This window comes from Schistocerca cancellata, chromosome 3, assembly GCF_023864275.1.
Source record: "Schistocerca cancellata isolate TAMUIC-IGC-003103 chromosome 3, iqSchCanc2.1, whole genome shotgun sequence".
NCBI lineage: Eukaryota > Metazoa > Arthropoda > Insecta > Orthoptera > Acrididae > Schistocerca > Schistocerca cancellata.
The window spans coordinates 674,144,586-674,163,544 of NC_064628.1; positions in this window are offsets into that span (position 1 = coordinate 674,144,586).

An 18,959-nucleotide genomic window follows, 5' to 3' on the forward strand; every position below is an offset into this window, starting at 1 on the left:
GATGTCAATGACCAAAGGTAGCTACGATACTAAATTTCCCTTAGGCCAACATTCGCAGTTGTTTTGACTGCTTCTTGTGCAGTGTGTTGTCATTCCAATCTGATTCGCAACACAACTGCATCTCACTACTAGGAAGAATAAATTTTCATTACTGCCAACAGTGTCCACGTCCCTGGAAAACATACACTGCTGGCCATCAAAATTGTTACACCAAGAGGAAATGCAGATGATAAACGGGTATTCATTGGACAAATATATTATACTAGAACTGACATGTGATTACATTTTCACGCAGTTTGGGTGCATAGATCCTGACAAATCAATACCCAGAACAACCACTTCTGGCCGTAATAACGGCCTTGATACGCCTGCGCATTGAGTCAAACAGAGCTTGGATGGCGTGTACAGGTACAGCTGCCCATGCAGCTTCAACACGATACCACAGTTCATCAAGAGTAGTGACTGCCGTATTGTGACGAGCCAGCTGCTCGGCCACCATTGACCAGCTGTTTTCAATTGGTGAGAGATCTGGAGAATGTGCTGGCCAGGGCAGCAGTCGAACATTTTTTTGTATCCAGAAAGGCCCGTACAGGACCTGCAACATGCGGTCGAGCATTATCCTGTTGAAATGTAGGGTTTCGCAGGGATCGAATGAAGGGTAGAGCCATGGGTCGTAACACATCTGAAATGTCCACCGTTCAAAGTGCCGTCAATGCGAACAAGAGGTGACCGAGACGTCTAACCAATGGCACCTCATACCATCACGCCGGGTGATACGCCAGTATGGCGATGACGAATACACGCTTCCAATGTGCGTTCACCGCGATGTCGCCAAACACGGATTCGACCATCATGATGCTGTAAACAGAACCTGGATTCATCCGAAAAAATGACGTTTTGCCATTCGTGCAGCCAGGTTCGTCGTTGAATACACCATCGCAGGCGCTCCTGTCTGTGATGCAGCGCCAACGGTAACCGCAGCTATGGTCTCCGAGCTGGTAGTCCATGCTGCTGCAAACTTCGTCGAACTGTTCATGCAGATGGTTGTTGTCTTGCAAACGTCCCCATCTGTTGACTCAGGAATCGAGACGTGGCTGCACGATCCGTTACAGCCATGCGGATAAGATGCCTGTCATTTCGACTGCTAGTGATATGAGGCCGTTGGGATCCAGCACGGTTTTCCATATTACCTTCCTGAACCCACGGATTCCATATTCTACTAAAAGTCATTCGATCTCGACCAACGCGAGCAGCAATGATAAACCGAAATCGGTATAGGCTACAATCCGACCTTTATCAAAGTCGGAAACGTGATGGTACGCATTTCTCCTCCTTACACGAGGCATCACAACAACGTTTCACCAGACAACGCCGGTGAACTGCTTTTTGTGTATGAGAAATCGGTTGGAAACTTTCCTCATGTCAGCACGTTGTAGGTGTCGCCACCGGCGCCAGCCCTGTGTGAATGCTCTGAAAAGCCAATCGTTTGCATGTCACAGCATCTTCTTCCTGTCGGTTAAATTTCGCGTCTGTAGCACGTCATCTTCGTGGTGTAGGAATTTTAAAGGCCAGTAGTATATTATTTTCGATTAGAATAGAAGCAGAAATAACGAATTAAAATTTGTGTCTAGGCCAGGACTTCAACTCACATCTTATGGTTTTTTAAAATTATGACAGAGGGGAGCTAATCCTGTGACCAAACACGCTGAGCTACCGTGACGGCATCACTTCACCAGCGTAGCAGTACGGCTCACAGAGCGGACAACCCTAGTTCAGCGCCCCCCACCTCCCCAACATAAACCGCAATTCACGCTTTACCCTTCTTAAATCGTGAGTCAAGGTCTGGCCTTCGCACAAATTTCAATTCATTTCTTCAGCTTCTACCCTTTTCGAAGAAAAAATTGAGACTCATATGTCTCCACTAAAATTTGATTCCATCAGATCAATTGCATTACTATATAGTGATGTTTACAGGTTCTTTGTAGCTGATTACGGTCTAATCGACTTACGAGGGCAGTTCAAGAAGTAATGCAACACATTTTTTTTCTCGGCCAATTTTGGTTGAAAAAACCTGAAATTTCTTGTGGAATATTTTCAAACATTCCCGCTTCGTCTCGTATAGTTTCATTGACTTCCGACAGGTGGCAGCGCTGTACGGAGCTGTTAAAATGGCGTCTGTAACGGATGTGCGTTGCAAACAACGGGCAGTGATCGAGTTTCTTTTGACGGAAAACCAGGGCATCTCAGATATTCATAGGCGCTTGCAGAATGTCTACGGTGATCTGGCAGTGGACAAAAGCACGGTGAGTCTTTGGGCAAAGCGTGTGTCATCATCGCCGCAAGGTCAAGCAGGTCTGTCTGATCTCCCGCGTGCGGGCCGGCCGTGCACAGCTATGACTCCTGCAATGGCGGAGCGTGCGAACACACTCGTTCGAGATGATCGACGGATCACCATCAAACAACTCAGTGCTCAACTTGACATCTCTGTTGGTAGTGCTGTCACAATTGTTCACCAGTTGGGATATTCAAAGGTTTGTTCCCGCTGGGTCCCTCGTTGTCTAACCGAACACCATAAAGAGCAAAGGAGAACCATCTGTGCGGAATTGCTTGCTCGTCATGTGGCTGAGGGTGACAATTTCTTGTCAAAGATTGTTACAGGCGATGAAACATGGGTTCATCACTTCGAACCTGAAACAAAACGGCAATCAATGGAGTGGCGCCACACCCACTCCCCTACCAAGAAAAAGTTTAAAGCCATACCCTCAGCCGGTAAAGTCATGGTTACAGTTTTCTGGGAGGCTGAAGGGGTTATTCTGTTCGATGTCCTTCCCCATGGTCAAACGATCAACTCTGAAGTGTATTGTGCTACTCTTCAGAAATTTAAGAAACGACTTCAGCGTGTTCGTAGGCACAAAAATCTGAACGAACTTCTCCTTCTTCATGACAACGCAAGACCTCACACAAGTCTTCGCACCCGAGAGGAGCTCACAAAACTTCCTCATGCACCCTACAGCCCCGATCTCGCACCGTCGGATTTCCATATGTTTGGCCCAATGAAGGACGCAATCCGTGGGAGGCACTACGCGGATGATGAAGAGGTTATTGATGCAGTACGACGTTGGCTCCGACATCGACCAGTGGAATGGTACCGTGCAGCCATACAGGCCCTCATTTCAAGGTGGCGTAAGGCCGTAGCATTGAATGGAGATTACGTTGAAAAATAGTGTTGTGTAGCTAAAAGATTGAGGAATAACCTGGTGTATTTCAATGCTGAATAAAACAACCCCTGTTTCAGAAAAAAAATGTGTTGCATTACTTATTGAACTGCCCTCGTAGTTCACTTGCGCCTCAATTACAGGGAGGCACAATGCAAAAGTCGAGCAACAATGCGCCCGCACGCTTCCAGGAAAGAGGTTAGCAAATCGTATCACCGTTCGAAGGATTGATCACCGTTTTAGTGAAACACCATCCTTTAGATCAGACAGGTAGGAATCTGGTAGATGTCGCAGTGTGCGAACAGTTCGGGTTGAGGGTCAAATGGCTCTGAGCACTATGGGACTTAACATCTGAAGTCATCAGTCCCCTAGACTTAGAACTACTTAAACTTAACTAACCCAAGTACATCACACACATCCATGCCCGAGCAGGATTCGAACCTGTGACTGTAGCAACAGCGCGGTTCCGGACTGAAGCGCCTCGATCTGCTCGGCTACAACGGCCGGCCAGTTTGAGGAAGCTGTGTTACAGCAAACTGAGGACAGCCCAGCACTAGCTCATGGTCGATAGAGAAGGAAGTAAACACCTCTAACGCCAATGTGTAAAACGTCTAATACGAGATAGGCATACATCTGCTCAAGAATCAGAAAGAAACAATTTATCATCTGATGGCTTTCCCCAGTGCGTCGTATCCTGCCAGTGCCATGTACACTAAATTGTAAATATCTGCATAAAAACGTCTGTTTTCTTTACGGATAAGGCTGCCTTCACTGGAAAAGGAATATTCAACAGCTACAAAAGCCAAGTCTGGGAATTGGAAGGCAATTCGTGTGATCCACCATCAACAGAGATTTACCATACATGTGTGGGTTGGTGCTTTTCGCGACCATGTGATTGCGCCGTATCTGCTGCCTAACACTCGCGTTGCAGGACATAACCGTTTATTTTTCCATCAAGTACTACCGGAAGTATTGGAGAACGTTCCATTATCAGTCAGGCAACGTGTATGGTTTTAGCATGACGAGGACCAACCACATTTTGACGTCGATATCAGACAGCATTTGGACAATGTTGTTCCCAGTTGTTAGATTGGGAAGGGTGGGCCAGTACCAAGGCCTCAATGCTCTTCCCATCTCACTTCTATGAATTTCTGTTTTTGAAGGAGAGATGAAGTGTTTGGCGTAAAAGATACTTACAGTAACTCCAAAAGAGGTGCTTGCCCACTTCAATTGTTCTATTGGGAAGTTGGGGCCAGTACTATGATCACAACGTTCTCTTGACGACAATGCCATATCTCATATATGTGGAGTCTGTCCAAAATAACTAACACCATTTTGATCTTATACCACTATGGATCAAGACTCAAAGGAATCAAAGACATTGGCTGCCATTGGGCAATGAATTATATCAATGTGGCAAGTTGAAAACTTGTACCGGACTGGGGTTCAAATGCAGGTTTCCTGATTACGAGGTAGATGCACTGGCCACTACACCATCTATCCACGGCTGCATAGACTACCCTAGTCCACCTCCTGCCAGAACCAAACTTTCAAATTATACTACACACTACTGATGTACTGGCCCTTCTCAGTAGAAGGGGTCTGTCAGACAGAACAGGCATCATGTATATAATTAAGATGATGTCAATGGTCTCTTCAGTTCAGAGGCATACTAAGCTCGAACGCTCACAGTAATCGGCGAGAGGCTGCGAGTAATGAAGCTAAAGTGTAGGGGCACTACATCTTTAGTGTGTGGTATAAGTTGAGATTATGGCTCTGAACGAGATGTATTGGGGTTGTCTGTGCAGTTGCAATGATCACTGTGTCAAAAATGTAGTGGTCAGTGCATCTGCCTAATAAGCGGGAGACCTGGGTTCAAATGACGGTCTGGCATAAATTTTCAATTGTCTCGTTAATATAAATCAATCCCCACTGGCACCTAATGCCTGTAACTCATTTGTATCTTTAAAGCTGTCTGTCAAATTTCGGGTAAACAACAAATATCACACATCTAAAGGCTATCGATTGAACTAAACACCTAGTGATAACAATTTCGAACAACTTAAGTAGGAATGATAACATAGACAATATTGTGGGGAAGGCGAATTAAAGACTGCATTTTATTGGCAGATCACTCAAAATATGTAGGAAATCCACTAAAGAGACTGCCTACACCGCGTTTGTCCGTCATCTGCTGCAGTATTGCTATTCAGTATGGTATCCTTACCAATAGGATCGACAGAGGACATCGAAAAATGATGATTAAAATTCTTCTGGCTGTTGTACAGCGTCACTGTATGGAATACTTTAATTATAAACCGTAAAAATCTACATTTCAACCATATTACAATGGCCTTACTCAGGTCAATTGGAATGCCACTGTAATACTGTCAAAACATTGGTTTTACAATCATCATGACACCAGCCGCAGAACCCTACATAAGTAGTGGGACAAAGTTCGTTCTAGGACACTTTTGATATCAAATTAATATGCTAATTAAATAAATTGATGATGTAATCCCTTTACCTATTGTTATGCTAATTGATTTATGACCCCCTGGGGATAATCTGGCCTTCTGAGAAACCCCCATCCCTCCCCCTCCTCCTCCACCTCCTCCTCCCTCACCCTCTAGGAAAAGGTCTGCCTGGGGCACTGTTTTTGCCATGGCCTCCCCAGTTCAGTTCTGAGTCACTTTTCCCCATCTGAAAAATCCCCCATCCTTCATCCCTCCCCACCTCTCTTTCCCTCTCCTCTCCTCTTCCCTGCCATTCTCACTGCCCTGCACATCAGGAAATTGGCGCGAAACACTTTCTGTGCAGAGCTATTGGTGTGGAAGGATGTCATGACACAAAACTCAAATCAATGTCAGTTACTTTGCAGAGGATACATGGTTTATTTGTAAAATTCAATTTGCATATTCTTTATTTAGTCATTTTGCAGCAGATAGGGGTCCTCCCCTCCCCCACTTGTGAATTGGCTGGAAAAATATGCACTCGTGTTGAGCCACTGGAGAGGAAGGTTGTAAGGTACTGTCTTGAAAATTGTGTTACATATATTATCCTCCTGGAAGAATTTCCTAAATTTTGGCTGGGAAACCAAACTGAAAATAACCCTACGCTTTGCTGCTTGAAATTCAGATACACACAAGTGCTTAAAATAGTTAGGGGACTAGAATAACGCTCTCATGAAAAAGCAATTGTCCACCCATAGAAAAATACTCAAAAATCAATAACGGAAAGAAAAACAACCAAAATCTCTCATACAGATCGAATAAAACACTTTGTAGCTCATCACATATCATGGAAAACTTCTAAGTAGTAGTAGTAATAGTAGTAGCTTTATTCATCCATAGATCTCCTTTTACAAGGATATAGGACATGTCAAAGTATTTACAAGTTTAGACCAATTTAAAATAATCCCATTCGTATACACATATATTTACAGGCCTTTAGTTAGAGACTACCATTAGATCTACTCCTGGTATACTTTTTTATAAATAACTTATTAAATAATGTAATGCCACACTGTTCACTCATATCTCACTATCAGTCACTATACACACATTGTTTTGTAACACTTCACACACACACACACACACACACACACACACACACACACACGGATGATCTCTCTGGGCCATTTTCTGTACCACAACTTCCCATTTGATATCCTGAAAAACTGAGTAAACATCCCTCTATAATGAGTGAGATGTTGAGCTCAGAAATAGGGACAGGTGTTAGTGTCGTGCTATGCATAGCGTGGAGGAAGTATTTATAGAAAAGGTAAAAAGAAGGGAAAAAGCCATAGTGTAAAGATGTTATGTGGAATGTTGGATGTTTTATAATCATTATTATTATTTATTTGTATAACATTTTTTTACCAAACCCCTACTCTGCTGTTTTGAATTTTATGTTTATTTTTTCTTGCTAAATGTAAGTTGAGTCTAGCTCTTGTTCCAGGATCATGGACAGAGCTGTTTGTGCAGTAATTACCAATGTTATTTTTGGTGTGTACAGGTGACTGGACGCAGAAAAGTATCCAAAAAACTCTGAGGAAAAAAAACATTTATCCTACTAACACATTGCTTGCTACAGGTATAAGAACTTCGTTACACAGGAATAAAAACACACACCCTAAAACATCGATAAAATGTTCACACAACAGTGCTAAAAATCCATAATGAAACAAAACAATGTGTTGTAAGTTGTCATGGAAAAGCAGCGGTTAAACAACATCGGTAACATTCCTATTATGCAATACACAGGATAGATATCGCCTGCAGGTCTGAATAAATCACATGTCACCTCTGCCAGTGTCTCCACACTCCTGCCATAGGGCATCCATCGTTCAACAGAGGCTGCCGCGCGACCTGGCACGCCGCCTGAGGCAGGAGAATGTTACAGGAACTAGCACGGGGCTATTGTGTTGGTCCGCTCCGCTCTGTAATGCAGCACCTGCTCGAGCCTTTTGTCTTGTTACCTGCTTGCGGCCCACGTTGTCCCAGCTCAATGGTGCTAGTGTCGCACACTGCTGCTGCAGCAGACGGCTATCTGTTACAAAGTATCTAGCGAGTGCTTCGTATCTCTTAACGACCTGGCTGGACTCCTAGTCAGAAACAAGCGTATCTCCCAGAACGCTGGAGGTGCCTGAACAATATCTGATTCGCCAGTGGTGTTCCCAGATATTTTATCGAGTATACCAGAAAATCTGAGACCTGTACCTTTATCTGGAACAGAACAATATGTTTCACTTCAAAGGCGACACCGAATCCTTCCGGGAGGAAGATGTTTCTCCCCTTCACAAAGGAGTCTGGACCACACACCGAGTAGAGAAGTAAGCGATTACTTAGTCCATGCGAAGTTGCAATTTTGTCAGAACAAAGGCAGTTTATCTCACTAGAAATCTAACGGCTCCTTCTGAGAAGAAGACCATTCAGTAGAAGCCAGCAGGTCTCTCCGTGTCAGACAATGGTAACACCTGCAAGTTGGTAGCACAGAAGTTCTCGGACTAACATGTTGAGTCAGGTAGACTAGTGGACTTGCCCTAGTTTGCTTATCTGAGTTCCTGCAATCCTATTGGTTGTCACCAAAATGTGGGGAGGAGCTTCAGGTTATATAAACCCAATCCCCTCCACAGTCCTCTTCATTCTGCAATCGTCTGCAGTGGTGTCAGGTCACTTGTCTCCTTATTTATGCTCTAATCGTCCATTTATTGCAAGATGGAGCGTTCAGCCAACAGCAGCAGCACTACCAGAGGCAAACACCCTACGCATTAGAGGAATGGGGATTACCATATAAGTGCATATTCAAATCAATAACTGTAACTTTTTTCTTTTTCTTACAGTTCTTTCACTAAGAATTTCGTAGTACTGAATACATGTCACCTTACTGATTCAGCACATATCCACCAAATCATCGATCAGCTGGAAGCTCAGAGGCAGCAGAGGCAGTAACAGCATCATAAGTATGTATATCTTTCTGCGCCATAGTACTGTGTATACATAATGTGATGCTGTTATTTAGTAGTCAATGTGTCAGACACATATTGTTTTTGTTACAAAAATTTCTTCCTAAAATTTCGACATAGTGGTGTTTGTACATGACATGTTGTTGTTATTTTGTGGCCAATGAGTCTGAGGAATATTCTTTACTGTTGTAAATGATTCTGAGAATCAGGAGCAGGGAGAGACAGAGAATGTGATGACATTCACGTCACAGCTATTACGTTAATGAATATTCTAGAAAAAAATTTCCTTGTAGTTTTTGGATGTACACCTTTTTTTTATAAGATCAGTGAGTTTTAGGCGATGTAAGGCAGAAGAATCGATGGATCCATGGTGGTTTGGGTGGGAATAATGAGATGCCACAATGGGTGGAGGAGATGGAGAGGGAGCTTTGTCACTGTGAGGAGATGCTGGGAGTGATTTCCAGCGACCTGAACGATATGTCATTGAGCCACAGCGATATATCCAATTTATATACATCCTTGCAGAAGCAGCAGGAGATATACTTGCTCTTTCTTCCGTTACTCTTCCAGTACTCGTGTCTGTGGGACAATGACCATCCCCACATTACACATTGGCACAGGTTCCAGAGCAGTCATCTAGACAAGGTCCTCTGTGGCACTCTCCACCATGTAAGATGGGCGTGGTCACTGAATGGGAAGCCACAGCAGCAGCTGTAGCCACCCCCCTCCACTGCTGCTCCACACCAGCTCCAGTCTGGTTCCACAGGCTACCCTCCCTCCCACAACTGGCTCAGATTTGTGGGAACAACCATCTCCGCAGCCACAGGCAGCATGTTGACACAACATATCATCTTCTCCCCCATGTTCTCACCTGAACCACGAGATGTGTGCACCTCACTGCTCCTCATCGCAGTCAGCATCAACATCATTGTCATCTAGTTGCAGTTATAGTATTAGCAGTAGTAAACCTGTGGCTAGTGACAGTCCCCTCTCCCATAATTTCAGTAAAGGACATCAGATTGCAATTAAAATATGCGGTGACTGCGGAAGCCTTTGAAGAGCGAATCTCATTCATTAGGATTGAGAGCCGGGCAGAAGGGTACCAAGACCCTATAGGGTTTCTGAAAGTGTGGCTTCCTGTTCTGGAAATGGAGCTCCTCAAAGTTGTTAATGATCCCTGCAATGCATTGAGCTGTCATGGCCCCAAAACAGACCGCTGGTATTGAAGAGAAAAGCATTCGCCATCTTTGTGGCGAGGGGGGGGGGGGGGGGGGGGAATGGAGTGATACTGTGCTGCACATCAAACGCCCAGTGGTTTTGTGAATCCACCTCGAAGGCTATACTGGACTGTTTTTCCGAGATTAAAGACAGAATGTCAGCTAAAGCACCCAGCTGAATATTACACCTCTACATCCATACATATGTATATGATCCAGCAATATCAAACTTCATAAGGATATAGCAGCCAAGTGGGTATGTATTAATGTCCAAAATGTAGATCAGCATTGTTTTGCGTGATCAATCATGGCTCGCAAAACAAATTATTTCGTAAATCCTTAGGGTCCAGGTAGATACCATGTGCATAAAGAGACTGTTCCTGGAAGGTATAACTTTGGTTGCATCAACTTCCCCATCAAGATCCAGAACACACCTAAATTTGAGGTGAAGAATACTGGAATATCGGTTCATGTTTGTGGTCTGGAGAAAAGCAAATCATATGAATAGAACAAGTGGGATTAACATATAGTCGTCGGGTTCTTCCATTTCTAAAAATTTTGCAATGAGCATGCTGTTATACTCGGATGAGTAAAATAAGAAGAATGACAAGTATCATTACTGCTGGATCAAGAACATATCATGTCTCATTTCTTCCAAATCGTCAAAAAATTATCACGTAAAGCAGATTTGCTTCCAATGTCCCAATGCCTCTTTCTCAGACAAATTAATAGCAAAGCATCTAGTAGGTTGTGCTTCCAAGGACCCAGTAGGTGTTGTTATGCCCAGTGAGGGAAAAAAAATTCATAAAGTTTAAGAATGCTCACCATCAGGAGCTATGCCCCTTTGTGGTGTATGCTAACTTTGAATGCCTCTTGCTCCTGTGACCTACCGTGAAGGTGACAATACAGTCTCGCATACTACTTTTACGGAAAAACATGCGCCATATGCATCAGTGTACCAAACTGGATCGTCCTATGATTCGTCCTAACCGATACAAATCTTATGTTGGGGGTAATCCTGCGGCTTGACTTCCCACTGAGCTTGAAAAACTTTCATAGCAGGTTGATAAGCTTCGCAGCAACGACATTGCCATGCCCAGATAGAAGGACAATGAAGATTTGTACAATAACAAGGTTGACTGCGATAGTTGTGGACAGCCATTAGATAGAAAAGCGGAAACTGTTCATAGTGACCACTGTTGTTTTACAGGAAAGTCCTGTGGCTCAGCTCACAGTACATGAAACTTGAAGTATCAATTACCATGACATACACTCATTTTCTTTCATAATTTAAACGCATATGATTCTCACTTTCTCTTTGAGCACTTGGCTAATTTCGGTGTGGATAATGATCAGATCAGTGCCCAGCCAGAGAGTGTTGAGAAATACATCTCATTCTCCAAATGAATGACACCAGGAATTATGCTCCGCTTACTTGACTTACAGGCACCACTCCAGAAACTTGTTGAAACTTTGCCTCAGAAGGATATGCACATCACCCAAACTGCAGTCCCCAATGAGGAAAAGTTTCAACTTGTGACTAGGAACGGGACTTTCCCATACGAGTATCTGGATAGTATGGCAAAACTCAGTGAAACCAGGCTACCTGACATAACTGCATTCTCCAGCAACTTTACAGGCGATGCCATATCGAATGCACAGAGTATGAGCATGCTGTGGATGTCTGACATAAATTCAGCATCTCCACTTTAGAAAAATTCAGTTTTACATAGACCCAGATGATATTTTCGAGAAATCCAGATTCTATGCATAACCACATATTCTCTGGATCCCAACTTTTATTACACAGCGCCTGGATTTTCCTGGGACACTATGCTCAAGAAAACAATGTGCAGCATTGAGCTGTTGACCAATGCTGACATGCTTCTTTTATTTGAGCTAGGGGTCCATGGGGGACTTATCCATTGTGTCCTTAGACATGTCAACGCAAATAACTCACGTATGGGTGAGAGGTTCAGTGTTTCACTTGACTCGAGTTACATCATGCACTTGGATGTCAATAACACATACGGGCACACCATTCAACAATCACTGCCGGTTGGAGAGTTTTGATGGATGCCCAAAGAAGAATGCAAGGGATTAGGTGAAAAATTCAAGGGTATAGCGTCTGATTCTGATGTGAGATATGGTGGAGGTAAAATTCACTTACTCCTAGTTTGCATGAGGCGCACGCTTATCTGCCACTGTGTCCTGAGCAACTAGTTCTGCGAGGACACTCCATTCTAAAACTGATGACACCGTTGGGGAATAAACAGAGATACATTATTCACTATCGTTGACTCCAGCAGTGTCTCAGATTGTGGATGAGGCTGATAAGAATAACAATGGCTATGTCATTCAAGCAATCTGGTTGAAGATGTATTTTGATTTGAATATGAAACAGAGAGCTGGCATGACATGTGACTTTGAGAAAGGTTTCTTAAATTAATGAGTAACTCACTTTTTTCAACATTCACCTGCAGCACCACATCTCAAATGCTTCGATTCTCTTCTGTACCGGTTTTCCCACAGTCCATGTTTCACTACCATACAGTGCTGTGGCTCAGACGTATATTCTCAGAAATTTCTTCCTCAAATTAAGGATAATGTTAGATATTAATAGATTTCTCCTGGCCAGGAGTGCCCTTTTTCCCACTGTTAGTCTGCTTTTGATGTCCTCCCTGATCCAACCGTCATTCGTTATTTTGCTGTCTAGGCAGCAGAATTTCTTAACTTCACTTACTTCGTGAGCATCAGTCCTTATGTTTCGTTTCTCGCTGTTCTCATTTCTGCTACTTGTCATTACTTTGGTCTTTCTTCGATTTACTCTCAATCCAAATTCTTTACTCATTAGATTGTTCATTCCATTCAACATATCATGTAATTCTTCTTCACTTTCACCAGTAAATATGTACCCTGAAAAAAAACTGTGCACCGTGTTGGTCGACAAAAATTTTACTTATAAAATACAGTATCTGCACACCATGCACATCGACAAATATTGTACAACAGAAATTTATATACTCAGATTGATTGTCTTATGAATAGAATAGTTTTTAAGTTTCATCTGCCATTAGCTGTCCCAGTCTGATGGGTTTTTAAGTGTAGATGTATATACATAGTTCACAGTCCATCAGAATTGTTGTTTTATTGTTGTTGTTGTTGTTGTTGTGTAGCAACTGGTACTATTGGGACTGTGAAATTTAGTTGCATTGAAAGAATAGAAGTATCTCTGCATGAGTTTTAGCGTAGATTTGCAAATATTTTAACCAGTCAATTCTTTGTTATTGTATAAAAAGTATCTCTGCACTGAAACATTAGAATTAAATTGTATCTCAAGAACTAAATTGTACCTTAAGAGTCAAACTGTGTCTGTGAGAGCTGAATAAACAAAAAATTCGTTACCATACGTCTTTGTTGTTGTTATTCACAGAAAACCTATCCAACTGTATATGTACAGGATGTGCAACGCAAATATGACATCAGTTTTAAACATGAGTCTAACGTGAAGAATAACAAAATATACGTAATGGTTGCATGGGATTATGCCTACCATGCAGCATGTGTTTTATTATGGAAGCAGGTACTACATTACCATATTCATTTCCAGAGACATACAGCAAACATCTCTAAAATTATATCTCCTGTTATATATCAGTTGTGCCCCATACACCTGGTTCATTCAGCTCGCTTATTGGAGTAGGAAGAAGCTGTTCCCTGCACTGTGGATTGACTGGCCATTTCAAAAAACATGAACAGCTCCAGCACAGGCAATAGTCTCTATGCATTGCAAAATGCATCCTCATTCCATCCTGATGTATCACCATTATTTGTGGAAAAGTATACCCCCCAGATTTATCCATTATCACTGACTTCCATTCCACATATAGAAGGCTGTGGATGCAGTCCTCAGGTGTATGATTACTAGTAATACACATAATAGACTCCTCTCTGTCCAACATCAACATCTCTTCAATGGAACACATTTCCCACTAAAAACAAAGATAGCACGTTCCCCTCCAGACGTTTAGCCACCAATTGACAACTGGAGGAGGGGAGCCAGCCCTAGGAGAATCCAATTCATCCTTCCTCTCCGGCAGCTCAGCACAGACAAGCCTTTTTCCCGCCAGTTCTGAAGTGGGGGAGAGGAAGGGAGGAGCTCAGCCTCCAACAAATTGATTTAATAAAGAATATGCAGATTTAATTTTGTAAATTAACAATATATCCCCTCCAATTGACATTAATTTGGATTTCGTGTAGTGAGATCCTTCCACATCAACAGCTAAGCACAGACAGAATTTCCCATCATTTTCCAGATGGGGAGGGGGAGAGGGAGAGCTGGGGAGGGGCGAGAGGAGGGGAGGGATAGGGAATTCCCAGAGGGGGGAAAGTGGCTCAAGACTGCACTGTGGAGGGGGTGACAAAAAGAAGGTGTCCCAGGATCAGCATCTCTTTTCCCAAATGGGTGGTGGAGGATGAGAGGGAGGGGAAGGCGTTGGGGGTTCTCTCAGAAGGACAGATTATCCTCAGAATGTCATAAATCAATTATCATAACAATAGGTTAAGGATTTACATCATCAATTTAATTAATGAGCATATCAATTTGATATCAAAAGTGTCCCAGCTACTTAGGTAGTGGGACAGCACGAAGAAGGAGTTGTGCGACATAAATGAAAGTTGGTAGGCGTGTTTCTACATCTGGAAGATGATGTCTGTTCAGATTTTGTGCCAGTCGCAATAAATGTGGCGCCAGTAGCTCCACTATGAGGATGCAAATCAGATTTTCTTTAAATACACGCTGCAAAGATCGTGAGCGTTAGGTTTCTTTGAGATTGGGCGTGGTGAGTTCATGTTAGTCAACAATGCCTTTACAACAACGAAGACGCCATTATCAACACCTCACTGAGTTTGAACGGGGTCATGTAATAGGGTTACGTTAAGCTGGACGTGGCACTACGTGAGGGAAGACCATCGCGTTTGGCTTATGGCCGTGGAGCATCGTGCTGCATCTGCAGCAGCAATTTAAGCAGCGGTTGGCACCATAGTGGCACAGGGAACTATTAATAATTGATTACTTCAAGGACAGCTCCGGGCAGTCTTAATACAGAGTGCCTTCCACTGACCTCAAGCAATCTCCGTTTTCGACTTCAGTGGTGCCAAGAGACGGTTCATTCAGGGGCAGAGTGGAGATCTGTTGTGTTTTCTAAAGAAAACTGGTTCTGCCTCGGTGCCAGTGATGGCCATATGTTGATTAGAAGGAGGCCCTGCAACCAACCGGTCTGCGTCCTTGACACACGGAAACTACATCTCAGTTAAGACTTGGGGTGCGATGTCGTATGACAGAAGGAGCACTGTCATGGTTATTCCACGCACCCTAATTGCAAATGTACATATCAGTCTGATGATTTGACCTGTTGTGATGCCATTCATGAACAGCATTCCAGCGGGTGTTTCAAACACGGTAACGTTCGTCCACATATCAATGTTGTAACTCAACATGCTCTATAGATTGTCGACGTGTTGCCAACGCGTGCGCGATCACCAGATCTGTCTCCAGTCGAGCACATATGGGGCATCATCGGACGACAAGTCCAGAGGCTTCCCGAAACAGACTTAACCGTCCCTGTACTGAACTCCATCCCATAAACTAACATTGCGCAGCTGTACACTGTTTGCTCGTTTGCATGCTTGCATTCAACATACTGGAGGCTACACTGCTTATTAATGTACAAACATTTCACATTTTTCTCGCGCTTACATAACCTGTGATCTTGCAATTTTAAACACCTAAATATGTTTGCTAGACAAATATATTCCCGAAATTTGGTTACTCCACATTAATTATTTTTTGGTGCTTCGATTTTTTTTCCGTCACTGTATTTTGCTGACTCCCACCTGCATAAGGAGAAATGTTCGTCGTAATAAATTAAGACAAATCAGTGCTCTCACAGAAAGATATGTTGTTGTTGTTGTTCTGGTCTTCAGTCCTGAGACTGGTTTGATGTAGCTCTCCAGCTACTCTATCCTGTGCAAGCTTCTTCATCTCCCAATACGTACTGCAGCCTACATCCTTCTGAATCTGTTTAGTGTATTCATCTCTTGGTCTCCCTCTACGATTCTTACCCTCCACGCTGCCCTCCAATACTAAATTGGTGATCCCTTGATGCCTCAGAACATGTCCTACCAACCGATCCCTTCTTCTTGTCAAGTTGTGCCACAAACTCCTCTTCTCCCCAACCCTGTTCAATACTTCCTCATTAGTTACGTGATCTACCCATCTAATCTTCAGCATTCTTCTGTAGCACCACATTTCAAAGGCTTCTACTCTCTTCTTGTCCAAACTATTTATCGCCCATGTTTCACTTCCATACATGGCTACACTCCATACAAATACTTTCAGAAACGACTTCCTGACGTTTAAATCTATATTCGATGTTAAAAAATTTCTCTTCTTCAGAAACGCTTTCCTTGCCATTGCCAGTCTACATTTTATATCCTATCTACTTCGACCATCATCAGTTACTTTGCTCCCCAAATAGCAAAACTCATTTACTACTTTAAGTGTCTCATTTACTAATCTAATTCCGTCAGCATCGCCCGACTTAATTCTACTACATCCAATTATCCTCATTTTACTTTTGTTGATGTTCATCTTATATCCTCCCTTCAAGACACTGTCCAATGCGTTCAACTGCTCTTCCAATGTTGACTGTCTCTGACAGAATTACAATGTTATCGGCGAACATTAAAGTTTTTATTTCTTCTCCATGGATTTTAATACCTACTCCGAATTTTTCTTTTGTTTCCTTTGCTGCTTGCTCAATATACAGATTGAATAATCTTCCCAACCACTGCTTCCCTTTCATGTCCCTCGACTCTTATAACTGCCATCTGGTTTCTGTACAAATTGTAAATAGCCATTCGCTCCCTGTATTTTACCCCCGCCACCTTCAGAATTTGAAAGTGAGTATTCCAGTCAACATTGTCAAAAGCTTTCTCCGAGTCTATAAATGCTAGAAACGTAGGTTTGCCTTTTCTTAATCTAGCTTCTAAGATAAGTCGTGGGGAATCCAAACTGATCTTCCCCGAGGTCGAATTCTACCAGTTTTTCCATTCGTCTGTACAGAATTCGCGTTAGTATTTTGCAGCCGTGACTTATTAAACTGACAGTTCGGTAATTTTCACATCTGTCAACGCCTGCTTTCTTTGAGATTGGAATTATTATATTCTTTGTTGTGGCGTAACAAGAAAGCCACGCCACTCGGAAGCAGCCGAAATGCATGCGTTACACACGCCGGCTGGCGTGAGGTCTGAAACAGGTTACGTAATGAATGCTATAAAGAAAAGTACGTAGCTCCAGGAATACTTAACTTTAATCCATCATTTGTATATAGCATTCTTGATGATACAAGCGAGACTCTCTCTAGAAATGGTGAATGGCGCCTTGCTAGGTCGTAGCCATGGACTTAGCTGAACGCTATTCTAACTATCTCTCGGAAAATGAGAGAAAGGCTTCGTCAGTGTAGTCGCTAGCAAAGTCGTCGTACAACTGGGACGAGTCCTAGTACGTCTCTCTAGACCTGCCGTGTGGTGGCGCTCGGTCTGCAATTACTGACAGTGGCGACACGCGGGTCCGACATGTACTAATGGACCGCGGCCGATTTAAAGTTACCACCTAGCAAGTGTGGTGTCTGGCGGTGACACCACATTCTTCTTGAAGTCTGAGGGTATTTCGCCTGTCTCATACATTTTGCGCACCAGATGGTAGAGTTTTGTCAGGACTGGCTGTCCCAAGGCTGTCAGTAGTTCTAAGGGAATGTTGCCTACTCCTGGGGCCTTGTTTCGTCTTAGGTCTTTCAGTGCTCTATCAAATTCATCACGCAGTATCATATCTCTCATTTCATCTTCATCTACATCCTCTTCCATTTCCATAATATTGTCCTCAAGAACATCGCCCTTGTATAGTCCCTCTGTATACTCCTTCCACCTTTCTGCTTTCCCTTCTTTGCTTTGAACTGGGTTTCCATCGGAGCCCTTGATATTCATACAAGTGGTTCTCTTTTCTCCAAAGGTCTCTTTAATTTTCCTATAGGCAGTATCTATCTTACCCCTAGTGAGGTAAGCCTCTACATCCTTACATTTGTCCTCTAGCCATGCCTGCTTAGCCATTTTGCACTTCCTGTCGATCTCATTTTTGAGACGTTTGTATTCCTTTTTGCCTGCTTCATTTACTGCATTTTTATATTTTCTCCTTTCATCAATTAAATTCAGTATTTCTTCTGTCACCCAAGGATTTCTACTAGCCCTCGCCTTTTTACCTACTTGATCCTCTGCTGCCTTCACCACTTCATCCCTCAAAGCTATCCATTCTTCTTTTACTGTATTTATTTCCCCAATTCTTGTCAATTGTTCCTTTATGCTCTTCCTGAAACTCTCTACAACCTCTGGTCCCTTCAGTTTATCCAGGTCCCATCTCCTCAAATTTCGACCTTTTTGCAGTTTCTTCAGTTTTAATCTACAGTTCATAACCAATAGATTGAGGTCAGAGTCCACATCTGCCCCTGGAAATGTCTTACAATTTAAAACCTGGTTCCTAAATCTCTGTCTTACCATTATACAATCTATCTCATATCTTCTAGTATCTCCAGGTTTCTTCCATGTATACAACCTTAAGAGTGTTCGATTTTCATGCGTGCAATTGAGTGGAACGGGAGAGAATTAGTGGGAAATTGGTTGATAAACCCTGTAGCAGCTATTTAAGTGCCAATTACAGAGGTGTCATGTAAGTGTAGATGTAGAGTGCAATAGCAGCCAACCAACACGTTAGGAAACATAACAAGAAAGCCAACTCAGTAGGTAGCCACAGACTTCAAGACTTGAACTCAACAAATTCTGAATACACAGGGTGTTACAAAAAGGTACGGCCAATCTTTCAGGAAACATTCCTCACACACAAAGAAAGAAAATATGTTATGTGGACATGTGTCCGGAAACGCTTACTTTCCATGTTAGAGCTCATTTTATTACTTCTCTTCAAATCACATTAATCATGGAATGTGA